Raw genomic sequence first — 26,073 nt, 5'->3', positions numbered from 1 at the left:
GCATCGAATGGTAATAAAGGATAATTAAAATTAATATTTTTAAAGCATAGGAAACATGTTTTTCACATATTTCACATAATAAGGAAGGGAAAGTAAAACCATGCAATTCACATGAATAAGTGGGTGAAGGGTTGAATAAATCACTTAAATTGAGCACAAAATACATCATAAAATATGGGTTTATCAACCTCCCTACACTTAAACAATAGCATGTCCTCATGCTAAATCCAAGAGAAAGGGTAGAGTTAGAATGGTGGGATCTCATGCAATGCATTCTATTCTAAATTCAAACTACCTAAATGAGTCATGCAATTCTAGTTATTATTCACTTCTATATAAAGCTTACATGTAGTTAGTTTGTTTCATATTTTCAAGGAATCATATATGTACAAGTAAGGCCAAACCAATTTAAAACATGTTCACAATTGAGATGGGTTAAAATATTTCACAGACTTGCAAGACAATTTGACAATTTAAACATAGATATATGGGAATGAGCTATTGAATCCTCACTGGACTTTGTGTTTACTCTCTAGTCACTTAGTGTTTATTGGGTTAATCACTCTATTCTTTTTCTATCCTTGCTTTCTAAAAATTTGTTCTTCATCTAACCAATCAACAACTATGAAATACATACATACAAAAATCATGAGGTCTTTTTCAAGGTTGTAATGGGGCCAAGGTAAAGGTAAGGGTATATGTATAAGGCTAAGTGAGCTAACAAAGTGAATCCCTGATTAGTCTAAGATCTCACCTAACATACATACTTTATATAATTTAAAGCGCTTTACCTAGCTACCCAAACTTCTTCCCCCTTTTGTGTTACATGCTCATGTATCAAATTTACTTTTAAATTTTGTCCCATGTGCATTGATTCTTGGGATTTTGCATTGGAGGTAATTTTTGTATCCCCTTATTTAATTACTTAAAAGTTTTTTTTATGCACATGGTATTTTAATTAATTTGGTTTCACATGAGCATGCTTCCCAAATATTCAAATAATTTTTTTCAATTCCAATTTCCCACTTTTTCTATCATTTCATGTTCTCATAAAATTTCTCACATTTAAATAATACACAATATCTATCTTAAGCTGACCAAGGATTCAACTTGGGATTTTTATTTTGTTTTTCTGCTTAAGGCTAGTAATGTGGTTATAGAACGAGAGGGGATTAAAAAGCTCAAGGGGGCTAACAAGGGTGATGTAAAAGGTAGGCTAATTTGGGATAAGTGAGGAAAGATTCAAATGATGGCCTCAATCATCTTTTGGTATGTATCTATATTCTATATTGGACATATAGATTAAAACAAAGTAAAGAACACCAGAATGAAAAAGAAGGGTAAAACACACAGGAATGAAATTTATGGTTTGAATGTAACCTTACAATTAAGCTCAAAACTTACAGGCTGTGTGTTCTCCAGCTCAGAAATCATATATCAGTTATACATGTCATGCAAGTAGAAATCAAGAGTTCCCATTCAACTCAATGTAAATCTTAGGGTGGCCCGTAAAATCTTAATGTTCCTCCTTGAAGAAATGTTGTTAACTAACTAATATGTAATGCTATATATACAAGGTGTGTGGATGTTTGATTATGTTAAAGTCTCTAGTTTACTTCTTTTTGTTTTCAATTAAATCAAACTATTATATGCTAAAAGGGTAAACTATACTAATTAATCTGCATATTCTATAACTAATAAGTTTATAATTGCAAACTAAACTAAATGTCTAAGATATAAACTAAAGTGCAAAATGCGGAAATAAAGTAAAAATACAGCAAAACAACAATGTGCAAGTACTTAAAAAAATAAAAATAAAAATACAGAAAAATAAACAAAATAAGATAGAAGAGTCTGTAGTGGTTCACCAAAAAGATACGCCAGGGATGGCGACCTCCCCACACTTAAAATATAGCATCGTCTTCGATGCTCACTCAAGCTGGGTGTGAAGAAGTGTCATCACCGGAAGGAGGGGCTGCTGGTGTCTCTGTGGTGGTCTAAGGGTCTGCAGTCTCTATGAAGGTAGTGGGATCTGTCTGATGTAGTGGGTGCACTGACTGTAGAGGAATCTCCGGGTCTGCAGCCTAGATCTGGTGTGGCTCCTCATGCTGTGCCGCAGCCTGCTCGGGTCCTCCCTGCTCGGCCTGGGTATGTGCCTCCTCTACATGATCGCTCGCCTCTGCCTCAGATGTATCAGAAGGGGTGTCAGGCTCGGAGGGGGTGTCACTGCCGGATCGGATCATCAACTTAAGGTGCTCATAGTGCCGCTTGTTACGACGCTCCATACGATCCAGGCGGGCGAAGAGTCGATGCACCAAATGATAAATGGGCTCAGGAGTAGGTGGATGTGCAGTGGATAAGGCTGGTGCAGTAGTGGATCGTGAAGGGGCAACTGAAGGTGTGGCTGCCTCATCAGAAGCGGTTAGGAATGGGGGGTCTGTAGCCTAAAGCCTGAAACTTCCTGCTGTGTGGAATGATCTTCTTGCAATCTACAGCAGTCGACTTCGCATCGGCCAGCTCCCAAGGCACGTCAGCTCGGCGGCCTAGCTGGGTGATCAGATAAGGGAAAGGGAGAGCGCCTCTGACATGGACCCTGGCCATATAATACCGAATAAATCGTGGAAGATACAGGTCCTTACCCTCCATCACGCACCAGATGAGGGTGATCATAGCAGCGGGCAGCTCTGTCTCATGAGTGCTCAACATTACATAGTTGCTCAGAATCTGGTGCCAGAGCCGAGCCTCATCATTCAGATATATCAGCTTGATTCCTTTAGGCATCACTGTGTTCTTACCCATGACCCATGGGATAGTAGGATCAAGGGCTAATCTCTGCTTGACAGCATCCCAGTCAAATCTCATAAATCGCATATCCTCTTCAGCCTTTTGGTAACCGTCAGGCTGATCTGACTTAGGCTGAAGGTGGAGGATGTCCTCAATAGCTTCCTCAGTGACCAAAATCTGTTTCCCTCCGAGGTGCACTGCATCCAGGGAAGTCTTGAAATAGTTACAGTAAAATTCTCTGACCCAGGAAGCGTTGACCTCTGTCAAGTTTCGTTCCAAGAAGAATCAGCCTCGCTGTTTTATCTATTCGGAGGTGTACTGCTATAGTTCTTCTGGAATTTTTAGAGTTCTCTCCAGGTACAGGTTCCTGGAAGTGGCAAACACTGGATACTTTAGCTCACATTGTCTGTTTGCAAATTTAACTGGATCTATGGCAGTGAGGAGCTGGTCAGCCTTCTCCTGCGGGGTAAAGTGCTTTTCCCGCCAGGAGTCGTCATGCAAGATGTCGAGGATGTTCATAGAGGATTCGCCTCTTTTGCTTTTGCCAGTGGTTGCTTTGCCTTTTCCTTTGCGTTGAGGGTCAGACATCCTTAAAAGCAGAAATTCCAGGATATAATTGAAGAACAAAAGCAGGAAAATAAGTAGGCAAATAGAATAATAGCAATATAAGCACAGAGTGGTAAAAGAGCAGTAGAATTATGAAATGAGTTAAATATATGTACATTTTGGACTGTATTTGAGTTAAAAATCCGAGATGAGAAATCACAATCCAAAATATATTATAAGTAGAATACATGTTAATTAGGAAAAACAATAATCATGCCTTGAGTTAGAAAGATAAAGTAGTTAGTTAAAAACCAGAAAGAGAAGTTTGAAAGTTAGATTGGTTAGGATTGAAAAAGGAGGAGTTAAAGTAAATGGCATGAGAATGGTTTCTTAGTTAACAAGATTTACAAAAACTTGAAGAATATGCAAATCATATTCAGGCAAGGATTGCAAGTTGTTGATGATAATTCATATGGATGAAGGAAGTGTAAAATGAGAATGAAATCATCAATAAGCAGTTGGAGACTCAGGGAACCATAAAGAATGAGAATGTGAGCCCGTGCATTCATGAATTGATTTGGTTGTAGCCAAGTAATGCAAAATCAAAAATGCCAAAACCAATACATGAATGGAAAAATGAAACAAGGTGTAGAAAATTGGGCAGCATTTCGGCTAAAAGTGGGTGTTCCCGGAAATAAACAACAGGGAAAATCAGTTCATATAGTTTTAAATAAAACTGCAAATAAACACAAATAACATGAACATGAAAGAGTAGTGTAACAGCAGCAAGAAACAAGGAAGAACAGTGTATGAACAATATGATCATCACAGCAAAATCAGAATTGCGAAATAGATAAAGCAAGTAGCAAGAACGGCACAATTATCAGGCCTAAATCTACTAACCACATCCTAGCTACCTAACCACCTAGAATCTACTACAAACATGCATCTCTAACTATCCTAATTTGAACAGAATCTGAAAAAATATGCAACTAACTACGGAAGATAGAGAAATCGGTGTTTGGCAGAACCTGGTATGTGAATGAACAGAAGTGAGGGCAGAGAGATGGTGGTGACGCAGGGGTGATGGCAGGGTGGTACGGCGGCATTGTGCAGTGACGGAAAGGGTGGTTCGGTGGGGCTGGGTGGATGAGGGTTAATGTTGGAAAAGGGGATGAAGGGGTAAGAGGGTAGGGTTGGAGGGGGGTTGGCCGGCGGTTCTGTGTGGGTGGCGACTTGGTGATGGGCATGGCGGTGGGTGAGAGGCGTGGAAGAGACTGGTGGAGGAAGAAGAGAAAGAAAAGAGGAGGGGTGTCGCGGGGTGGTCTAGGTGGTTGGGGGTGGTGCGATGGTCGGAGATGGGCAGCTGGGACGGTGGTGAGTGCAGAGAAGGAATGGGTGAGAGGAGGGTTGGGGGTGAATGGGCGACGCGATGGGGTTTGGGTTCCCGTGACTTGGGGTTAGTAGATTCAAATCCACGCGAACGCGTGGGGCACACGATCGCGTGACTAGGGTGAAATGGGTTTGACGCGGTCGCGTGGTCGACGCAGTCGCGTGGGTTGGGTAAAAGATGGGTGACGCGGACGCGTGAGGCACGCGACCGCGTCGCTGTAAATTGTGCTAGATGCACACTTCCAACGTTGTTTTAGCGCAACTCTCTGTTTCCATTTAGGGGGCCATTATATCCATACGATACAGACGCGTCGCTCTCGCTTTTGCGTGGGATGAGTGTTTTGCGAGGGACGCGTTCGCGTCAGGGACGCGAACGCGTGGGCCGTTTTGTGCTAAACGCACACCAGCCGCACAATTCCAGCCAAACTTTCTGGGCGTTGGATCTTTACGCCGATTTCCATTTCATGCCCACGCGTGGCCGGTGCGCTCGCGTGGGGTGATCTCTCTCTTTTTTTTTAATGCAATTATACAGTATGCAATATGCAGTGCTAATATAGATGCTATGAATACTTCCAGGTTCAATGAAAATAAAATAAAATAAAAACAAATAACACGAAATAAAATTGAAAAAAAAAATGATCATACCGTGGTGGGTTGTCTCCTACCTAGCACTTTTAGTTAAAGTCCTTAAGTTGGACATTAGATGAGCTTCCTGTTATGGTGGCTTATGCTTAAATTCATCCAGAAATCTCCACCAATGTTTGGAATGCCAACAGCCTCCGGGGTCCCAAACTAGGCATGTAAAGCTTTTGAGCAGCTTAAAACAGATTCTCAGGCTCCCGGGGTGGCGAATGTCAGAATAGATTCCAGGATCCCAAACTTTGCTTTTAAATCCGCCTTTGTCTTGATCTAAATTCTTCCATCCAGGCGGTTTAGAAATTATATTCTCACCAAGATGACCAAACACCTTCCGAGACCCATTCAATTGAACTTGACACCAATCCTTGCACTTCAGATTGAAGTGTGGAACCTTATTGAATCTTGCACACTAGCTCTGAGTACGAGCCATTTCCCTCTTACTCTTAAAGCCACAGAGAGCTCTAAGTTGGCCATCTGTTTCAAGCAAACCATATTCAAGTGGAAAAGTAAAGATAAAGGTTAAGGATTGTACCCATATGAAGCTTGTATTAGGTGGTAATGGGCTTGGGATAGGTGTTTCTAGTGGTTCTGTAAGCTCTACTCCCTTGTATTCTTCTGTGAATTCCTCCACTTCTTTACAAAGATCTTCAACTGCAACTGCGTTTTGATCAAAGTCTTCTATGTCTTCCTCGTCACTCAAGTCATAAGTTGGAGGTTGAGAGAAATCTACCTCGACATCATCTTCGTATTCACTTGGATAAGGTTCTTCAGGCTCAAGGAGTTCAGTTGCAGATGCAAGTTCATGACTAGGAGAGCTTGATTCATGATCATCACTGCTATGGAATCAATTTTTTTGTCTGTTCTGTCCAATATTTCACAAGGTATATGCTTTGGAAGTTGTGCACTATCCTCCCTGGCGTCAAATTCGAACTTCTCGGCGGAATCCTTTATAGTTCTCGATTCCCATGGAGGTTCAGCATCTCCTAAAACTTCAACCACTTCTTCCTCTACAACTATTATGGCTTCCTCCACTTGTTCCAATACAAAGCCATGCTCCTCATTGTCCATCGAAGTTTCTAGTGTCTCCTTCATGCTACGCTCTTCTTTTGATTCTCCACATGTAGCCATGGGAGTACTTTGAGTGCTCAGATGTCTGGAAGCTAATTTATTTACTACCTCGGTTAAGGCAGTAGCGAGTTCCAGTACGCCCCTTTGCATCTTCGCTTGCCCTTGAAGAAGAACGCGAAGGGTGTCATCCAATGGATATTGGGGTGGATATGAGGGTTCATTGGTTGGGAGAGAGGGTTCATAATAAGAATGTGGTGGTTCTTGGGAGTAATTGGATTGGGGTTGTGGTGGATAAGGGTCATACGGTGGTGAATGGTGAAAAGGAACTTGTGATTTTGGTGGTTCAAATCTATGTTGAGAGGGTGGTTCATAAGCACAGGGTGGAACTTGTTGGTAACTACAAGATGATCCACCGTATCTATTGCCTTGGCATGCATTGTAGAATGGTCGTCGTCTATGATACTGTGGAGGGTGTTGTTGCCTAAAGGGTTGATCAAGTTCTCGTGGCTCCATCCATCTTTGGCTGTTCTGACCTTGATGCATGTTTCTGCTATAGCTTTCATTCCCTTCAACAATATTAGAACCAAACTCAAAGCGAGAAGGGTGAGTACTCATGGTAGCTTAATAAGAATTAAAAATGAAAACAGGAACAAATAAACAAGTAAAAGAAAAATATTTACAATAACCAATAATAAGGCACACGTTTGCAATTCCCCGGCAACGGCGCCATTTTTAAAAGAGCGAAACTCTCGTGCGATCTAGAATTTTCTAAAAATAAATTCCCATTGTAAGTATAGTTTCTAGACCGACAAGAATTCCTTCCTTACAAAAGTTTTGGTTGCGACAAGTAACAAACCCAATAAAATTTATAAACCGAAGTATTCAAACCTCGGGTCGTCTTCTCAAGGAATTGCAGGGAAGTATGATTTATTATTGGTTATGCAAAATAGTATTTTTGGGTTTTGAAAAGGTTTGAACAGGAGAAATAAATTGCAGGAATTAGTAAATCAATAACTAAGAAAACTCTTGGCAAGGTATGAAAATTTGGAAGTCCTATCCTAGTTATCCTTATCGATGGTGATGAGAATTGAGTTTTAATCCCACTTAGTTAACCTTTACTAAAGCAAAGGAAAGTCAAGTGGACTAATTAGTTTGATCCTCAAGTCCTAGTCAATCCCTGTGGGAAGACTAGCTTTAGAGCGGTCTAGATCAATTAGTAATCTGCCAATTTCAACCATTGCTGAGTTTGACAACTCAAGTGTTACCAATTACTTAACCAAAGCCAAAAGAAAGAAAATATCTAAATTAAATTAAAAGCATTCATAAATAGAATAAAGCAATCATAAATCTGAAATACCTCAAATTACGTTTAAACATAAATTCAAATCTAACATGGAAAGGTTTATAAGCTAAATTAAAAAGATAAATATCAATTAAAGTAATAAAATAAAAGTAGAAAAATAAATTAAAGGAACACTGAACCTGTGATGAAAAAGAAATAATCCTAAATCCTAAAACTAAATCCTAAGAGAGAGGAGAGAACCTCTTTCTCTAAAAACTACATCTAAATTATGAAAAGTGAATAATCGAAGACCTCTTAATGAATGGATGCATTCCCCCACTTTATAACCTCTAATCTGTGTTTTTTGGACTTGGATCTGGGCCAAAAGGGTTTCAGAAATCGCTGGAGGCGTTTTCTACAGTTTCTGCACGTGGCGTCTGTCACGCGTCCGCGTGGGCCACGCGGTCGCGTCATCTGGAAGTTTTCCTTGTCACGCGTTCGCTTCAGTCACGCGTACGCGTCATTTTCGTTCTGCTCAAGGCACGCGGCCGCGTCAGTCACGTGTTCGCGTTGCTGCCTTTTCGCGCTAGGCACGCGGCCGCGTCATCCATGCGTTCGCGTCGCTGCCCTTTTCTTCAAAACTCCATTTTTGTGCTTTCCTTCCATTTTTGTATGTTTCCTTTCTGTCCTCTAAGCCATTCCTACCTTGGGAGATCTGAAAATACTTAACACACAAATCATGGCATCGAATGGTAATAAAGGGTAATTAAAATTAATATTTTTAAAGCATAGGAAACATGTTTTTCACATATTTCACATAATAAGGAAGGGAAAGTAAAACCATGCAATTCACATGAATAAGTGGGTGAATGATTGAATAAATCACTTAAATTGAGCACAAAATACATCATAAAATATGGGTTTATCAATCACATATTCATGTACCAAATTATTTTTAATTTTATCCCATGTGCGTTGATTTCTTTACTAAATTCATTATTGGGGTAATTTTGTCCCCTTATTCATTTATTTAATTAAAAAGGGTTTTTTTAAGCATAAACAAAACATGTCAATACACATGGTATTTTAATTATTTTGGTTTCACATGAGCATGCTCCCAAATTTCTGATTATTTTATTAATTTAATCATTTCCTATCAACCCATGTTCCCACGTTTTCCCACGCTTAGTGGATACACAATCTCTATCTTAAGCTAACCAAGGATTCAACTTGGGATTTATAATTTGTTTTTCCACTTAAGGCTAGTGATGTTGTTATAGAACAGAATAAATGGGGATAAAAGGCTCAAGGGGGCTAACAAGGGTGACATGAAAGGGTAGACATATTTGGGATAAGTGAGCAAAAATAAGTAATGGCCTCAATCACATGCAAGTATGTAAATACATTCTATATTGGACATATAGACTGAAACCACGTAAAGATTGCAAGCATAGAAAAGAAGTGTGAAACAAACAGGAATGAAATTTATGGTTAAATGTAACCATACAATTAAGCTCAAAAACTCACGGGTTGTGTGTTCTTTGGCTCAAAAACCATATATCAGTTATGTATATCATGCAAGTATAAATTAAGAGTTTCCATTCAACTCAATGTGAATCTTAGAATGGCTCTTATAAAATTTAGTATTTTTCTTGAAAAAATGTTGTCAATTTACCAACATTTATTGCTATATATATGTAAGGTGTGTGGATTGTTGTGATTCTGAAAAACTTAAAATTTCTAGTTTACTCTTTTATTCTCAATTAAACCAAGTTATCATATGCTAAAAGGGTAAACTAAACTAATTAGTCCATATTTTCTATATCACAACTAATAAGCTAAAAGTGCAAACTAAACTAAATATCTAAGATATATATAAACCAAAGTATAAAATATAATAAAATAAACAGAAATACAGTAAAAGGAAAATGCACAAGTACTGAAAGACAGATAAAATAAAATAAAATGTAGAAAAAGAAAAAGAAATAGGATAAGGAGAGTCTGAAAGTGGTTCACCAAAAATAAAGTACGCCAGAGATGGCGACCTCCCCACACTTAACTAATAGCATCGTCCTCGATGCTCAATCAAGCTGGGTGTGAGGAAGTGGCATCTCTGGAAGGATGTGCTGCTGGTGTCTCTGTGGGCTCTGGCAGGGATAGTACACGAGGCTCTGTCTGGATCGGTGCCTGTGAGTCGGATGGCTGTGTCTGCGGAGGCTCCTCATGTTGTGGCTCTACCTGCTGAGATGCTGCCTGTTGGTGCTCTGCAGGTGCCTCTGCCTCATGATCATCTGCCTCCTCCTCAGAAGGCTCTGATGGTGTGTCAGGCTCGGAGGGGATGTCAGGGTTGCCAGACCGGATCATTAGCTTCAGATGCTCATAACGCCACTTGTCGCGGTGCTCCATCCGATCCAGGCACTCGAAGAGTCGGCGCACCAGGTGGTAGATGGGCTCTGAAGCAGGTGGAGGTGCTGTGGTGGTGGCTGGTGCAGCAGAAACGGAAGGGGCAGCGGAAGATGTGGCTGCCGCAGTAGAGGCAGTGAAAAATGGAGGTCTGTAGCCCAAAGCCTAGAATTTCCTGCTGTGGGATAATTTTCTTGCATTTGGCGGCAGGTGGCTTCTCATCAGCAATCTCCCAAGGCACCTCAGCTCGGCGGCCCAGCTGAGTAATCAAGTAGGGAAAGGGTAGAGTGCCTCTGATGTGGACCCTGGCTATGTAATACTGGATAAAGCAGGGAAGATATAGGTCATTGCCCTCCATCACAGACCAAATGAGGGTAATCATGGCAGCTGGCACCTCTGTCTCATGAGTGCTCGGCATCACGTAGTTACTCAGAATCTGCTGCCAAAGCCGAGCCTCATCATTCAGATAGATAAGCTTAATTCCCTTTGGGTTTGTTGTTGTCTTACCCATGACCTATGGGACGGTAGGATCAAGAGCTATAGTCCTCTTTACTGCGTCCCAGTTAAACCTCATGAATCTCATATCCTCTTCAGCCTTTTGGTAACCATCTGGCTGGTTTGATTTAGGCTAGAGGTTGAGGATTTCTTCTAGTGCTTCCTCAATAACCAGAATCTGCTTGCCTCTGAGTTGCACTGCATCCAGGGACGTTTTGAAGTAGTTGCAGTATAATTCTCTGACCCAAAATGCATTGACCTCAGTCAAGTTCCTTTCCAGGAAGAACCACCCTCTCTGTTTAATTTGTTCTGAGGTGTATTGTTTGAGTTCTTCTGGGATTTTGAGGGTATTTTCCAGGTATAGGTTGCTGAAAGTTGCAAAGAAGACCGGATACTTCAGCTCACAGTATCTGTTGGAAAACTTGACTGGGTCTGTGGCAGGCACCAACTGATCAGCCTTTTCCTGTGGGGTAAAATTCTTTTTCCGCCAGGAATCGTCATGGAGGATATCCAAAATAGAGGTAGAGGATTCTCCTCTTTTCCTTTTGCCTGTGGTTGCTTGCCCTTTCCTTTGCTTTTAGGGTCAAACATTCTGAAAAGTATAAGTTCTAGGATACAGTTTAAGAAACTAAAGCAAGAAAACAGGTAAGCAAATAGGATTTAATCAATAGAAGCATAGAGGGGCAAAAGAGGAATAAAAGAGCAATATAAGCATGGAGTGAGTTAAATATATGTAAAATTTTGGATTCTATGCAAGTTAAAAGTTGGAAAAGAAAAATCACAATCCAAAATCTATGATATGCGGAATTCTTGTTAATTAGGAAAAACAGTAATCATGCCTTGAAATGGTTTTAAAGTGGTTATTTGAAAACTAATAGAAAAGTTAGAAAGTTAAAGTAGTTAAGAGGTAAAAAATGAAGTTAAAGTAAGTGGCATGGTGTTGTGGTTTTTAATTAACGCAAATTGCACAAACTTGAATAACAAGCAACTCACATTCAAGTAGATATTGCAGATTATTGATGATAAATCATATAAAGAAAAGAAGTGCAAAATGAAATTGAAATCATCAATAATGCTATTTAATTTATAAGGGAATCAAAAAGAATAAGAAAGCTGGCCCGTGCATTCATGAATCGGTTTGGTTGAAACCAATTAGTGCAAAATTTGAAAGTGCCAAAACCAATTTATGAATGGTAGTTGAGTGAAATAATTTGCTGAAAAAAATTGGATAGCATTTCGGCTAAAAATTGAACGTTCCCAGGTAATAAACAACAGCAGAAACAGTTCATATGTTAATAAAGTAGAGCAACAAATAGTAATTCACATGAGTTCAGAATAAACAAACTCAATATGCATTAAAGAATAGTAAAGAACAGCATATGAAAAGCATTGTCATCACAACAAATTCAAAATTGCGAAATAGATAAAACAAGTAACAAGAACGGCACAATTATCGGCCTAAATCCACTAACCAAATCCTAGCTACCTAACCACCTAAAATCCACTACGATCATGCATCTCTAACTATCCTAAATTTAATTTTATTTGAAAAAAAATGCAACTAACTAACTAACTAGAAAAGGAATTAGTGTTTGGCATAACCTGGTTGGCGCAGTAACAATTTGAATGCAGAGAGATGGTGGTGGTTCGGGAGGGTGACACGGCGGCGTTGGGAGTTTCGTGGTGTTGGCAGGGTGGCACGGCGGCGGTCCTTGGTGGTTCGGCTTAGCGCAGGGGATGAAAGAGGGAGGGGAACAGAAGAAGAAGGATAGGGGTGAGGAGGTGGGGTGGCGATGGGGTGGTGGTTGGCGGTCTGGGTGGTGGCAGCGGGGTTGGCTCGGTTCGGTGGGGTAGGGGAGGGTGGAGGTTGGGAGGGGAAGAAGAAGAGAAGGGAGGGAGGGGCGAGGGTTGTGGGGGTCGTGGTGGCCGGTGGGGGCGCGGCGACGGTGGTGGCGGCTCGGTGGTGGGGCGGGTGGGCAATGGAGGGAGAAGGGTGGAAGAAGAAGGGGAGAAAAAGAGATGGCGGGAGGGGGTTCTGCGAGGGTGGCGCGACGACGGGGGCACGGCGAGGCGGGGTGGGGTCGTGGTGGTTGATCGGTGGTGGCAAAAGGGAAGAGAGAGTGCAGAGGGGGAGGGGGGTCGTTGACGCGAAATGGGTTAGGGTTCCGCGTCGAAGGGGTAAGTGGATTCAAATCCATGTGAACGCGTGGATCACGCGATCGCGTGATTGGGGCGGAAAGGAAATGATGCAGACGCATCATTGACGCGATCGCATGAGTGAGGGATAATGAAAGTGACGCGTATGTGTGGGGCACGCGTACGCGTCGCTCAGAATTGTGCTAAACGCACAATTCCAGCGTCGTTTTGGCGCAACTCTCTGTCTCTATTAAGGGGGCAATAATATTCACGCGACGCGTACGAGTCGCCCACGCTTTTCGCGTGGTGTGTGTAAAGTGGAAGTGATGCGTTCACGTCATTAACGCGAACACGTGGCCCAAATTGTGCCTAACGCATGACAGCCGCACGATTCCAGCCCAACTTTCTGGGCGTTGGATTATTACGTCGATTTCGAATCGACGCCCACGCGTGGCACATGCGCACGCGTGGGGTCCATTTTTTTTATATGCAATATGCAATATGCAATATGCAAGATGCAGATGTCTTGAATGATCCTAGGAAATAAAATAGAATAATATAAAATGAAACTAAAAACAAACAAAACGAAATAAAATTAGAGTTGAAAAAGGAACGATTATACCGTGGTGGGTTGTCTCCCACCTAGCACTTTTAGTTAGAGTCCTTAAGTTGGACATTTGATGAACTCCTTGTTATGGTGGCTTGTGCTTGAACTCATCCAGAAATCTCCACCAACGTTTGCAGTTCCAATATCCTCCAGGATCCTAGACTAGGCATGTAAAGCCTTCGAGCAAATCAAAGCAGGTTTTCAGGCTCCACGGGTCTTGATTGTTAGAATGAATCCCAGGATCCCAAACCTTGCTTTTGTAACCGTCTTTCTATTGATCTTCATTTTTCCAGCCGGGCGGTATGTAACCTGGATTTCCACTGAGATACCTGAACATCTTCTGAAACCTATCAATTCTAGATCTATACCAATCCTTGCATTTCCAATTTGAACATCGAACCGTATTGAACCTTGGATACTGATGCGGGTGGAAACTGTCTCTCAACAAATTTCCTTCGGCAAGTGTACCGAATTTGTCGTCAAGTAAAAACTCACAATAGAGTGAGGTCGAATCCCACAGGGATTGATTGATCAAGCAACTTTAATTAGAAGAATGTTCTAGTTGAGCGAATCCAGAATTTGGGTTGAGAGTTGCAGAAAATAAAATGGCGGGAATGTAAATAACAGAAAAGTAAATGCTAGAATTAAAGGATTGGAAGTAAACGACTGAAAATAAATTACAGAATTGTAAATGGGAATGTGGGATTTGCTCATAAAAGTAAATGGCAGAAATTAAAGAGAATGGGTAAGATCAGAGATGGGGAGTTCATTGGGCTTAGGAGATGTTGCAATTTTCCGGATCAAGTTCATTTTCATCTCTTCCTCAATCAATGCACTCATTGATCTCCTTGGCAATCTTAATTGATTGAATTACAATTTCTTGCAATTCAATCTCTCAAATCTTGATCAATAGCCAATTCCTTGGTCAATTGCTCATGAGAAGAGATGAAGTATGGTCACTGATTATACCATATGCATTTCCCAAATCAAGTATTGAGAGGGTTATAGTCACATACCCATCCAAACCCAATTTGGTCCAGCATGAGAAAGCATTTCTAGCTTGATCTCTTCATTCCTCTTTCAAGGTTCAAAAGAGATCCAAGTTTGAATAGCTTATTTTCCAAGATAACTACTCAATTGGATGAAGATCGAAAGCTTTCAAGTAAAATCAAGAGAAAAGATAGAAGAAGAATAATGAAAATTAGTATTGATCCATCAAATTACAACAGAGCTCCCTAACCCAATGAAAGGGGTTTAGTTGGTCATAGCTCTAGAAAATGAAAACAAAGATGGAGAATACATCATAGAACTAGAAATTGCAAAGAAAGTAAAATACAGAGAGTAGTTCTTTTTTTCAACTTCCAGAACTTCTTCAACAATTCAAAGCTACTCCTATATATACTACTTCTCTCAGCTTCTAGTTGGCTCTTCAAGTCTTGGGCCTTTGGATCTTGAGTTTGAAGCAGTTCTCTTCTTCATTTGGGCTTGGCTTTACTTGCAGAGAGAAAATGTGGAGTGGGTAGAGACTTTAGCTCAGGACGTTAGGGGTGTTAATGTTTAGTGAAAATATAAGTTCGAGAACGTTAGTAACAATCAACTTTCTCACTAACGTTACTAAGTAAAAGCCTCGTTAACTTCAACGTTAGTGGCATAAACGTTGCCACTAACGTTGCCTCTAAGTCCTTCGCACACGTTATTGAGACTTAACATTCCCAATAACTTTGAAAGGCCCCCTTTGTTCCCACGTTAGAGCCCACGTTAACTTAGTTAACGTGGCTCTTTAACGTGGGCTTGCCATCCTTCGAGAACGTTAGTGACACTCAACATTGTCACTAACGTTCCAAGGTGCCCCTATGTCTCACGTTAGATTCCACGTTAACTAGGTTAACGTGGCTTCTAATGTGGCCATGCTTAGCCATCCCCAACGTTAGTGACAATGTTGAGTGTCACTAACGTTAGCCATTCTTTCACTCATCAACGTTAGCTTCCACGTTAACTAAGTTAACGTGGAAGTTAACGTGGCTCCTTGGGGGGTTGTGTTGTTGCTTCCAACGTTAGTGACAATGTTGGGTGTCACTAACGTTGTCGACCACTCTTGCTTCTTACGTTAGCTCCCACGTTAACCAAGTTAACGTGGGAGTTAACGTGGTATATTCCTCCTTAGGCCAACGTTAGTGACAATGTTGAATGTCACTAACGTTGGTGTTTCTTCCCCCTTTTTAACGTTAGAGGCCACGTTAACTAAGTTAACATGGACTCTAACGTGGCCACTTATGAGCATTTACCAACGTTAGTGACAATGTTAAGTGTCACTAACGTTGGCTCAACTTCCCTTCTCCATGTTAGAGTTCACATTAACTTAGTTAACGTGACTCTTAACGTGGTCAATGATGGCTTTGAGAGCGTTATTGACAATCACTTTTCTCATTAACTTTGCAAGTTACCTCCCATTCCTTGCTTCCTTTGGTCCTGAAATCAAGCAATAGAGCGCATCAAAGTTCTAGTCCAAGTCATGGGCAATGCAACATACAATTTGTCACTAAACTTATGCAAAATCCTCATGAAATAATGTAAAATGCACAATGTATGCTTGAATCAAGGTGTAAGTGAATAACTACCCAAAACTAGCTTATTTCCTAAGGAAATGCATGAAACTAACCTAAAAACAGTAAAGAAAAGGTCAGTGAAACTGGCCAAGATGCCCTGGCATCACAACACCAAACTTAAAGCTTGTTTATCCCTAAGCAAGTACTGGAATAAGAGAATGATGAATGAAATGCCAAGAGTAATGAGTCATTCTTGTGGAAGTCATATCACTGATTTTATGGTGGTTTCATGCATAGCAACTTAGGTTCATTCCTGGCTTTCAGACCTTTATCATGTCTTAAAACACTTACTTTGCTTACATCCCATGAGACTTTTATTCATTGATACCTTTATTGTCATTTCAGAGCTTATTGGTGTTCTTAGGCTAAGTGCTCTGTAAGGGGGCAACTTTTTAAGATAAGCTTTCAGCCAACACTCCCGAACCAGTTGGTTCAAGGTGCTAGGTGTTGAAGCACCCCTAAGGACTTACTCCTTCAAGCCTTTCCCCCATACATACACACCACAGGAATATAGTTTATTTATTTTCCTTCTGGAGACCTTGGTGTCCAGCACCTCTTTGGGTTACTAAATGCTCTGTGGTGAGGGTTACTCTTGATAATGGACTTTCAGCTGATAATCCCGGGTTAGTTAACCCAAGTTACCAAGTGATAAAGCACCCCTAAGAGCTTATTCATCCAAGTAGATCCCTCACACAGGAACAGCACAGACATATATCTTAAGATCAAAACTATTGATGCCTAGCCTTATTGCTTACTCTTTTTCTTTTGTTTTTCCACTTTCATTATTCTTTCCTCTTTCTCTTATTAGGATCTTGTCATATACTTAGTCTCATGAGTATATTCAAAGCAAAGTATTAAGGCCAGATAGTTGTCATCCCACCTTATGGTTGAACCAACTTAGCTAACTTATGATCATACCACAAACTCATGAATGTTCTCCATAGTATGAACTCCTCTCTGGTCTTTTGAAACATAAACATTCTCTCTTCATTTGATTAAAAGGGACAAGCATACAAGTAAGTAAAGTAAGGATGCAGTGACATAAAGACTAGCACACAGAGACTTTCTTCAATACCAAAAACTTAAAAGACATAATTGAAAAAGGTTTAAACATAACATGGAAGTGATGAGTATTTTGGAGGAAAAATAAATCTCTCCCAAAACACACAAATCCAACCGGCAAGTGTACCGGGTCGTATCAAGTAATAAAAACTCACGGGAGTGAGGTCGATCCCACAGGGATTGAAAGATTGAGCAATTTTAGCTTAGTGGTTGATTTAGTCAAGCGAATCAAGATTTGGTTGATTGTTTTGTGACTTGCAGAATTAAATTGCATTGAAGTAAAGAGAACAAGAAATAAATTGCCGAAACGTAAAGGACAAGAAATTAAATAGCAGAAACTTAAAGTGCAAGAAATGTAAATTACGGAATCTTAAAGTGCAAGAAATGTAAACAGCTGGAATTGTAAAGGGAATTGGGGAATGGATTTGCAGAATTTAAACAAGGAAAAGTTGAATTGCATTAAATAGAAGAGGGAAAGGGAATGGAGATTGAACCGGATATGAAGCAGAAAAGTAAATGAACATAGAAAGGAAAGAAACAGAATGTAAATTGGGGATTTGGATCTCAGGGCCCAGAGACTAGAAAACCAAGTCTAGATCTCAATGCCTTCCTAGATCCAACAAGAACAATTGCAAGGAAATTGTAAATTGCAAGGAAAATAGATGAAGAGCAATTAACCGGAAATGAAATTCAATTAGCAGTAAAGAAATAGAGATCCAAGATTGAGATTGAAACAGATTTTCTTCAATTCTCCAATCCAAGATCCAAGACAAGTGTAAAATGAAATTGAAAGCAATAAAACTAAGAGGAAGAGAAATGAATTCTCCTTCCCCAAGACAAAGAAATTAAAGTTCACTCAATAACAAAAGCTCTCCGAAAACTATTATGAAAATTCCAAAAGGAAAGCTCTCCGAAGAACTTGAATTCTATCCTATTTATACACTTTCTTCCAATGATCTTCAAGCCTTGATTTGGGCCTTTGCTCTTAGTGGAATTGGGTTGAAAGAGGCCTTGGTTGATTGCTCTTGAAGTTTGGAGAAGAACCAAAGTGAACCAATTGAACCGGTTTTGAGGTTAGCAAAAGTTGGACCAAAAGTTTGAGCCAAAGTTAGGGGTCTAACTTTGGCTCCAACTTTTCATATCAGCTAGCACATTTTTCTGGTATGAACGTTGGTGCCAACGTTAGGGGTCTAACTTTGACCCTAACGTTGGCAATGCCTTGTGTGCTAGTGGCGCCAACGTTAGCCACCAAGTTAGGGGGCTAACGTTGGCGCAAACTTTTGCTCCTTCCCCATTGTAATTCATGTGCCAACGTTAGCCTCCAAGTTAGGGGGCTAACGTTGGCGCAAACTTTTGGTGCCCAGGGGAGAAATTCATGTGCCAACATTAGCCTCAAAGTTAGGGGGCTAACGTTGGCGCAAACTTTTGAAGCCCAGGGGAGAATTTTCAAGTTCCAACGTTAGCCTCCAAGTTAGGGGGCTAACATTGGGGCTAACTTTTCAACCAAAAGTTTGTGCAAAAGTTTGATGCTAACTTTAGGTCCAGCTTCTTGCTTCCTGGTTCAATTTCACTTATTCCATTGTCCTCTCTTCACTCCTAGCCATTCCTTCTTGCTTCAACCTTTCTCCAAGCCTTCTTCACCTATCATTAATCAACCAAACTCATCAAAGCTATGCTCAAAATCATGAGGTATTCAATCTTTCATAATATGCAACAAATATAGCATAAAACCTCATGAAATGGCATGAATTCATATATGGTTGGTTCAATCAAGGGAAACATGAAAATCTACTCAATTAGCTTGCTTGTAGCTCAAGAAAGTGCATAATTCTAAACAAAACAAAAGAAAAAGACTAGGTAAAATAGGCTAGGATGACTTGTCATCAGGAAGCAAGTTCTATTTCATACAAGATCTTCCTTATTTAAAACATAGAGAAAGGTGGAATAAAGAAGGAACTCCACCACCTTTTACTATTGTGGATGTCCATGCTCTTTTCCTTGCTTGTCCTCCTTGTTTCCTCTTGCATTTCCTCGCATCCGTGCCAATCTTGCTTGCTTCCAATCCTCAAGTGCCTTCTTCACTAACTCATGACTCTCTTCCACCCTTTGTCTTTCCTCTCGTGCTAATTCATCCTTCATTTCTTCATACCTGGCTATTCCTGGATGCAATATTGGCAGCTGTCCCACTAAGTAGCCGAGTCTGGCTTGAGTGTTTATGTGATGTCCTGTTTCGCTCATGTAAACTCCTTCTGCGAATGCCCTTTGCTCGTCCAATAGTTCTGCTTGTTCTATTTGTCTTCGATGCATCTCATGTATGTGTACCCCTTGATGTGCTTGGATGTTGATTAGCCTCTGGATGGATTCTTGTTGCTCGTTTTGCCTTCGTTCCATCCTGTTGAATGTTTCTCCCTATTGTTGTCCTTGACTTAGTTGCTGTTCCATCATTTGCCTTTGCCACTCACCTTGCTGAGTCATCTATCTTGAGAGTGTTTCCTCTTGCTGCCCCATCATCTGTAGTTGAAGCTCTTTTTGTGCTCCTTGGCTTTCCAAATATTGCCTAGACAAGCCATCAATGGCCTCCTGCAATTGGTGCATGTCAAAGGTCTGTTGTGCTTGACCCTCTAAGACTTGTCCTTCCACTACTTGAGGGGCTGTCCTCTTCCTTTGCTTCCGCTGAGGCAAAGGGGATGCTGCAGCATTCATCCTTTGTACAGTTATTGGGATGCCTTCCCCTTATCCATATGGGGTTCTCATCTTCAAAAACCAGCCCAACTTTCTTGCATATTCGGTAAATAGTGCTGGGGTAACCTAACGTTCCTCTTGAGTCGCTTTTCTCTGCCATCTTTCTAATACCTTCAGCTATGAGTTCATGTACCTTGATTTCTCCTCCCTTCAGTGTACAGTGCACCGTTGTGGCTCTCTTGACATTCACCTCCGAGTTGTTTGCAGCTGGGAGAATAGACCTTCTCACTAGCCCAAACCACCCCTTGGCTTCAGGAGTGAGATCTGTTCTCTTGATGAACTTTGGTTTATTTCCCGCACCCCTTTCCCAATCAGCTCCTGGTACACAAATATCTTGCAGAATCTGGTCATAATAGGGGTTGTCCAATCTTGAGTGATAGCTTTCTTCTTCAAACTGTATAGACCGTAGCTTCAATGCCCTCATGACACTCATGGGACCAAAGTCCACCATCTTTTCTCTCACAAAGCTTGTGTAAGACTCATCCTTCTTATCATATCGAACCGCATTTGCATAAAATTCTCTTATGAGGTTTGCATTCACCTTAATGACCGGGTCAGTGAGGAGCTCCCATCTTCTCCTTTCTATCTTCTCTGTGATTTCGGGGCACTCAGTCTTTTTAACTTGAAATCCCATCTCATAAATGATTTCCTTATCAACCATCCACCCGTATTGCAATGCATAATGCAAGCTTCTAAATCTCTTTTCATCATATGGGTGTTCTTCCATGGGTTCCTTTCCCTTCCTTCTTTTAGAGCCCGAAGACGCCATGAATGATAGTTAATATGTGAAGGTGGCAAAGTTGTGGAGATTTTTGGTTGTTTAAGGTTTTATTGCAATGAAGAGAGTGAGGTGGGAAAAAAGTTTTTAATGGGGTAGGGAGTGTCTTGTACCGAAATGGAGAGTGGTGAAGATTGGGTAATGACAATGAAGGTGGGTACGGAACAAGGGTCATTTATATAGAGAAGTTGTGAGAGAATGGAGGGTGTGGATTGATTGAGTGGTTACTTGATGGACGGTTGGGGTGATGCATGGATAAAAGACAAGGATCATCACTTTATGAATGAGATTGCTCGGTCTTTTAGGGGTTCCATTTTTCCAATGTTGCATGGCAACATTTTCCAATGTATTCCCTTTTTAGAACAAGTGTGTAGCCCTTCCTTTTGTGGTGTCCGATCCTTCTTTGTTTAGTTGTCCAATCCATCCCTTTTTATGCTTCTTTTCTTTTCCTATAAAGATTTAAAATAAGGAAATTAATATCATAAAAATCAAACTCTACGGCTAGAATAATAAAGAGAAGAAAAAGAGTTTGTTTATTTATGAATTTCAACTAACTAACTACTTGTGTATCCTTATGCATTTTGGTGGCACCATGGGGTGACACCAAACTTAGTTTGAAGCAATGTGATGAAAAGTTTTGTTCAAAGCTCCAAGAGTTCTGCTTTGAACACCAAACTTGTTCTTCACTATATACTGCATGATAAAGATTTCACCAAGTGTTTGTCAAGTTTGGGTTGAAATTCATAAACATTGATTTATTCACTATTTTAAAAACATATAAAACATGGGTTGCCTCCCATGAAGCGCTTCTTTAGCGTCACTAGCTTAACGTTTTTCCCTCATCAGGGTGGTTGGTAGTGCTTAAAGTCCTCCCCTCTTGCTGTGGACTTATATCCATTAGTTGGATCAATGATCTCCACATGTTCCAGGGAAAGAACTCTGTTGATAGTGAAGACTTTAGGTAACTGAGATGGTACAGTGGGGAGATTAGGGGGAATATCTGGGAAGTAAGTTGAGACAACTCTATCCCCTGAAGAGAAGTCTTCCGTAGGGATCTTCTTGTTCCTCCACCTCCTTGGTACCTTCTTCTTTGTTTCTTTTGAGGATGCATTCCCCTTGGTGACTTCTTCTTCTAAAGGAGTTGTGATGCTGTCTTTACCTGCCTCTAGAGGTTTAAGTTCATCCAATTTTTTCTTGAGCTGTGGCAATTGCTGTTTTCCTTGTTTATCAATTAAGGAGATCTCAGAATGAACTGGCTGTGCTTCAGTGCTTGTCTCCTCCTTCAGTGTCTCATGATCATTTGTGCTTAGTTCCTTGTCCTCTTAATCTGTTTCTTGTGAGAGTTTGGAAACATTGAAGCTGAGTCGTTCATCATAGATTCTCAATATTAGCACCCCTTTTTCTACATCGATAAGTGCTCTGGCCGTAGCTAGGAATGGTCTTCCCAATATGATTAGGTGAGTGTGACTCTCTTCCATGTCCAGGATGACAAAGTCTGTTGGGAGAAAGTATTTCCCAACCTTTAGCAACACATTTTCCACCACTTCTATTGCTTGCTTTTGAGTTTTGTCAGCCAGTCTGATGATTACATCTGTGGGCATTATCTCATTGATCTGCAGCCTCTTCACCAGGGATAAGGGCAGTAAGTTGATGCTGGCCCCCAAATCACATAGTGCTCTATCGAACATAGTTTCACCTATGGCACAAGGGATATGAAAACTCCCTGGGTCACTTCTTTTTGTAGGCAACTCAGGTTGAATAAGGGCACTACATTCCTTGTTCATCACTATAGTCTGGCCTCCTTTGAGTGAGCTTTTTCTGGGAAGAAGTTCCTTCATATACTTGATGAATGTAGGCATTTGTTGAATTGCCTTGATGAATGGTATGTTTACATGCAGAGATGCAAACAAGTCTAGGAACCTTGAGTATATTCTCTTTCCCACAGCACCATTGAGCAATTGAGGGAGGGTGCATAGAGCTTCAGCAGCTCTTGTTGTGAGATTTCTGGTTCTTGGTGATCTCTATCCTCCTCCTTTGTTGAGTTGTCTTCAGGTTGTTCGAAAAGTGTGCCTTGCTTGTCTTCAGTCTCTTGATCACTTGTAGTGACCATTTTGCAATCTTCCCATCTTACTTTCTTTGTTTCTCCTTTGGGGTTTTCTCCGTGTCACTTGGGAAGCTATCAGTAGGTTTGGGAATCTTCTCAGCTAAATATCCCACCTGGAATTCCAGATTCCTAATGGTCTCTCCCTGGTTCTTAATATTGGCTCGCACCTCCTCTTTGAACACCTTATTTTCTTTAATCTCTTGGCATATTCCTTCAAGTAAGGCTTCAATCTTAGAGAGCTTGTCATCAATTGATGGGATTCGGAGCAGATGTGCTGTTTTGGTTTTGATAAGCGTGTGGAGAAGTGTTGTTGTGGGGGTGTTGAGATGTCCTCTGTGTGAATTGCTGGTGAGCTGCATTGTTGTTGGAGTTGTAACGTCTCTGGTCTTGGTTCTGATCTTGCTCACTTCCCCACCCAAAGTTTGGGTGGTTTCTCCATCCAGGGTTGTAGGTCTTGGAGTATGGATTATAGTTTTTCCTTGGTGAATTCCCAATGTAGTTGGCATGCTCCTGACTACCCTCTGCTTCTTCATTCACTCCTTCTTGGGTTGTTGACGAAGTGGAGATTGCTGCTACTTGGTTCATCTCCATCTTCTTGGTGAGGTCAGCCAGTTGCTGGGTAATGAGCTTGTTTTGGGCCAACAGAGCATCTACATTGTTTAGCTCCATTACTCCTCTTGTGTTCCCTCTTTCGGAAGCATAGAAGTAGTCGTTCTCTGCTACTGTTTCAATAACATCTATGGCTTCCTCAATAGTCTTCTTCTTGTTCAAGGATCCTCCGGATGAATGGTCTACGGCCTTCTTTGACTCATAAGAGAGCCCTTCATAGAAAATGTGCAGCTGCACCCATTCGTTGAACATATCTGGTGGGCACCTCCTTGTTAGGTCTTTAAACCCCTCCCATGCTTCATATAGAGTCTCACCATCTTGTTGCTTGAAAGTTTGGACCTCAGCTCTCAGCCTATTGATTTGTTGACGAGGGTAAAATCTTGCTAAGAATTTGTTCACCACGTCTTCCCAAGTTGTCAAGCTTTCCCTTGGAAAAGATTCCAGCCACTTGGCTGCTTTGTCCCTAAGTGAGAATAGAAACAAGAGCAGTCTATAGGTATCAGGATAAACACCATTAGACTTTACTGTGTCACATATTCTCAGGAAGGTGGTCAAATGATGATTGGGGTCTTCTTGAACACCTCCTCCAAACGAACAGTTGTTCTGAACAAGGGTGATGAGCTGTGGTTTAAGTTCAAAGTTGTTGGCATGGATTGTTGGCTTTTGGATGCTACTTCCACAATTTCGTGGGTTTGGATTGATGTAAGAGCCCAAAACTCTTCTATCCTCCCCAGCATGATTTGCTCTACCTCCTCCCCCATGGTTGTGATCCTCTTCTTCATGATGGTTTTCCATGTTGTCTTCCATGTTTGGTTCAAAGAATTCCTCTTCTTCCTCAGCACCAACCACTTTCTTTCCTCTTGCCTCCCTCCTTAATCTAAGGAAGGTCCTCTCAGGTTCAGAATCGAAGGAAGTTAAAGCCCCGCTTCTTCTCCCTGTCATACAACCATCAAGTGCAAGCAAGAAAAGATAGGTGCAAAAAGTATTTGTGTCAGAATTACTGTTAGTTGTGGGTGATGCAATATATCAAACAGTTAGTGGGTTAGCAAACAGAATTGAAAATAACAAAGAAAAACAAAAGAGTAGAGGGGGAAGGGAAGAAGTTTAACTAAAACAGAAAGTAAATCACTCAAACAGAAAATCAAATTCACAAAATAAAAATGCTCAATCTAGTGATCTTCCAATTTGATCATTGTTGATGCACAATCAATCCCCGGCAACGGCGTCATAAACTTGATGCAGGTGGAAACTGTCTCTCAACAAATTTCCTTCAGCAAGTGTACCGAATTTGTCGTCAAGTAAAAACTCACAATAGAGTGAGGTCGAATCCCACAGGGATTGATTGATCAAGAAACTTTAATTAGAAGAATGTTCTAGTTGAGCGAATCCAGAATTTGGGTTGAGAGTTGCAGAAAATAAAATGGCGGGAATGTAAATAACAGAAAAGTAAATGCTAGAATTAAAGGACTGGAAGTAAATGACTGAAAATAAATTACAGAATTGTAAATGGAAATGGGGGATTTGCTCATAAAAGTAAATGGCAGAAATTAAAGAGAATGGGTAAGATCAGAGATGGGGAGTTCATTGGGCTTAGGAGATGTTGCAATTCTCCGGATCAAGTTCATTTTCATCTCTTCCTCAATCAATGCACTCATTGATCTCCTTGGCAATCTTAATTGATTGAATTACAATTTCTTGCAATTCAATCTCTCAAATCTTGATCAATAGCCAATTCCTTGGTCAATTGCTCATGAGAAGAGATGAAGTATGGTCACTGATTATACCATATGCATTTCCCAAATCAAGTATTGAGAGGGTTATAGTCACATACCCATCCAAACCCAATTTGGTTCAGCATGAGAAAGAATTTCTAGCTTGATCTCTTCATTCCTCTTTCAAGGTTCAGAAGAGATCCAAGTTTGAATAGCTTCTTTTCCAAGATAACTACTCAATTGGATGAAGATCGAAAGCTTTCAAGTAAAATCAAGAGAAAAGATAGAAGAAGAATAATGAAAATTAGTATTGATCCATCAAATTACAACAGAGCTCCCTAACCCAATGAAAGGGGTTTAGTTGTTCATAGCTCTAGAAAATGAAAACAAAGATGGAGAATACATTATAGAACTAGAAATTGCAAAGAAAGTAAAATACAGAGAGTAGTTCTCTTTTTCAACTTCTAGAACTTCTTCAACAATTCAAAGCTACTCCTATATATACTACTTCTCTCAGCTTCTAGTTGGCTCTTCATGTCTTGGGCCTTTGGATCTTGAGTTTGAAGCAGTTCTCTTCTTCATTTGGGCTTGGCTTTACTTGCAGAGAGTAACGTGGCTCCTTGGGGGGTTGTGTGGTTGCTTCCAACGTTAGTGACAATGTTGGGTGTCACTAACGTTGTCGACCACTCTTGCTTCTTACGTTAGCTCCCACGTTAACCAAGTTAACGTGGGAGTTAACGTGGTATATTCCTCCTTAGGCCAATGTTAGTGACAATGTTGAATGTCACTAACGTTGGCGTTTCTTCCCCCTTTTTAACGTTAGAGGCCACGTTAACTAAGTTAACGTGGACTCTAACGTGGCCACTTATGAGCATTTGCCAACGTTAGTGACAATGTTAAGTGTCACTAACGTTGGCTCAACTTCCCTTCTCCACGTTAGAGTTCACGTTAACTTAGTTATCGTGACTCTTAACGTGGTCAATGATGGCTTTGAGAGCGTTATTGGCAATCACTTTTCTCATTAACTTTGCAAGTTACCTCCCATTCCTTGTTTCCTTTGGTCCTAAAATCAAGCAATAGAGCGCATCAAAGTTCTAGTCCAAGTCAT

General features: G+C 40.8%; 1 non-coding gene across 1 annotated transcript; it reads left to right on the top strand.

Moving 5' to 3' along the window:
• The first annotated feature begins 23,500 nt into the window (after positions 1-23,500).
• On the top strand, positions 23,501-23,607 carry LOC112745976 (small nucleolar RNA R71). The gene has a single exon (XR_003173879.1). It is a non-coding gene; the product is annotated as a small nucleolar RNA R71 (small nucleolar RNA).
• The last annotated feature ends 2,466 nt before the right edge of the window (positions 23,608-26,073 follow it).

The sequence above is a fragment of the Arachis hypogaea genome, chromosome 14 (assembly GCF_003086295.3).
Source record: "Arachis hypogaea cultivar Tifrunner chromosome 14, arahy.Tifrunner.gnm2.J5K5, whole genome shotgun sequence".
NCBI lineage: Eukaryota > Viridiplantae > Streptophyta > Magnoliopsida > Fabales > Fabaceae > Arachis > Arachis hypogaea.
This window is presented reverse-complemented; position numbering and strand designations above follow the sequence as displayed.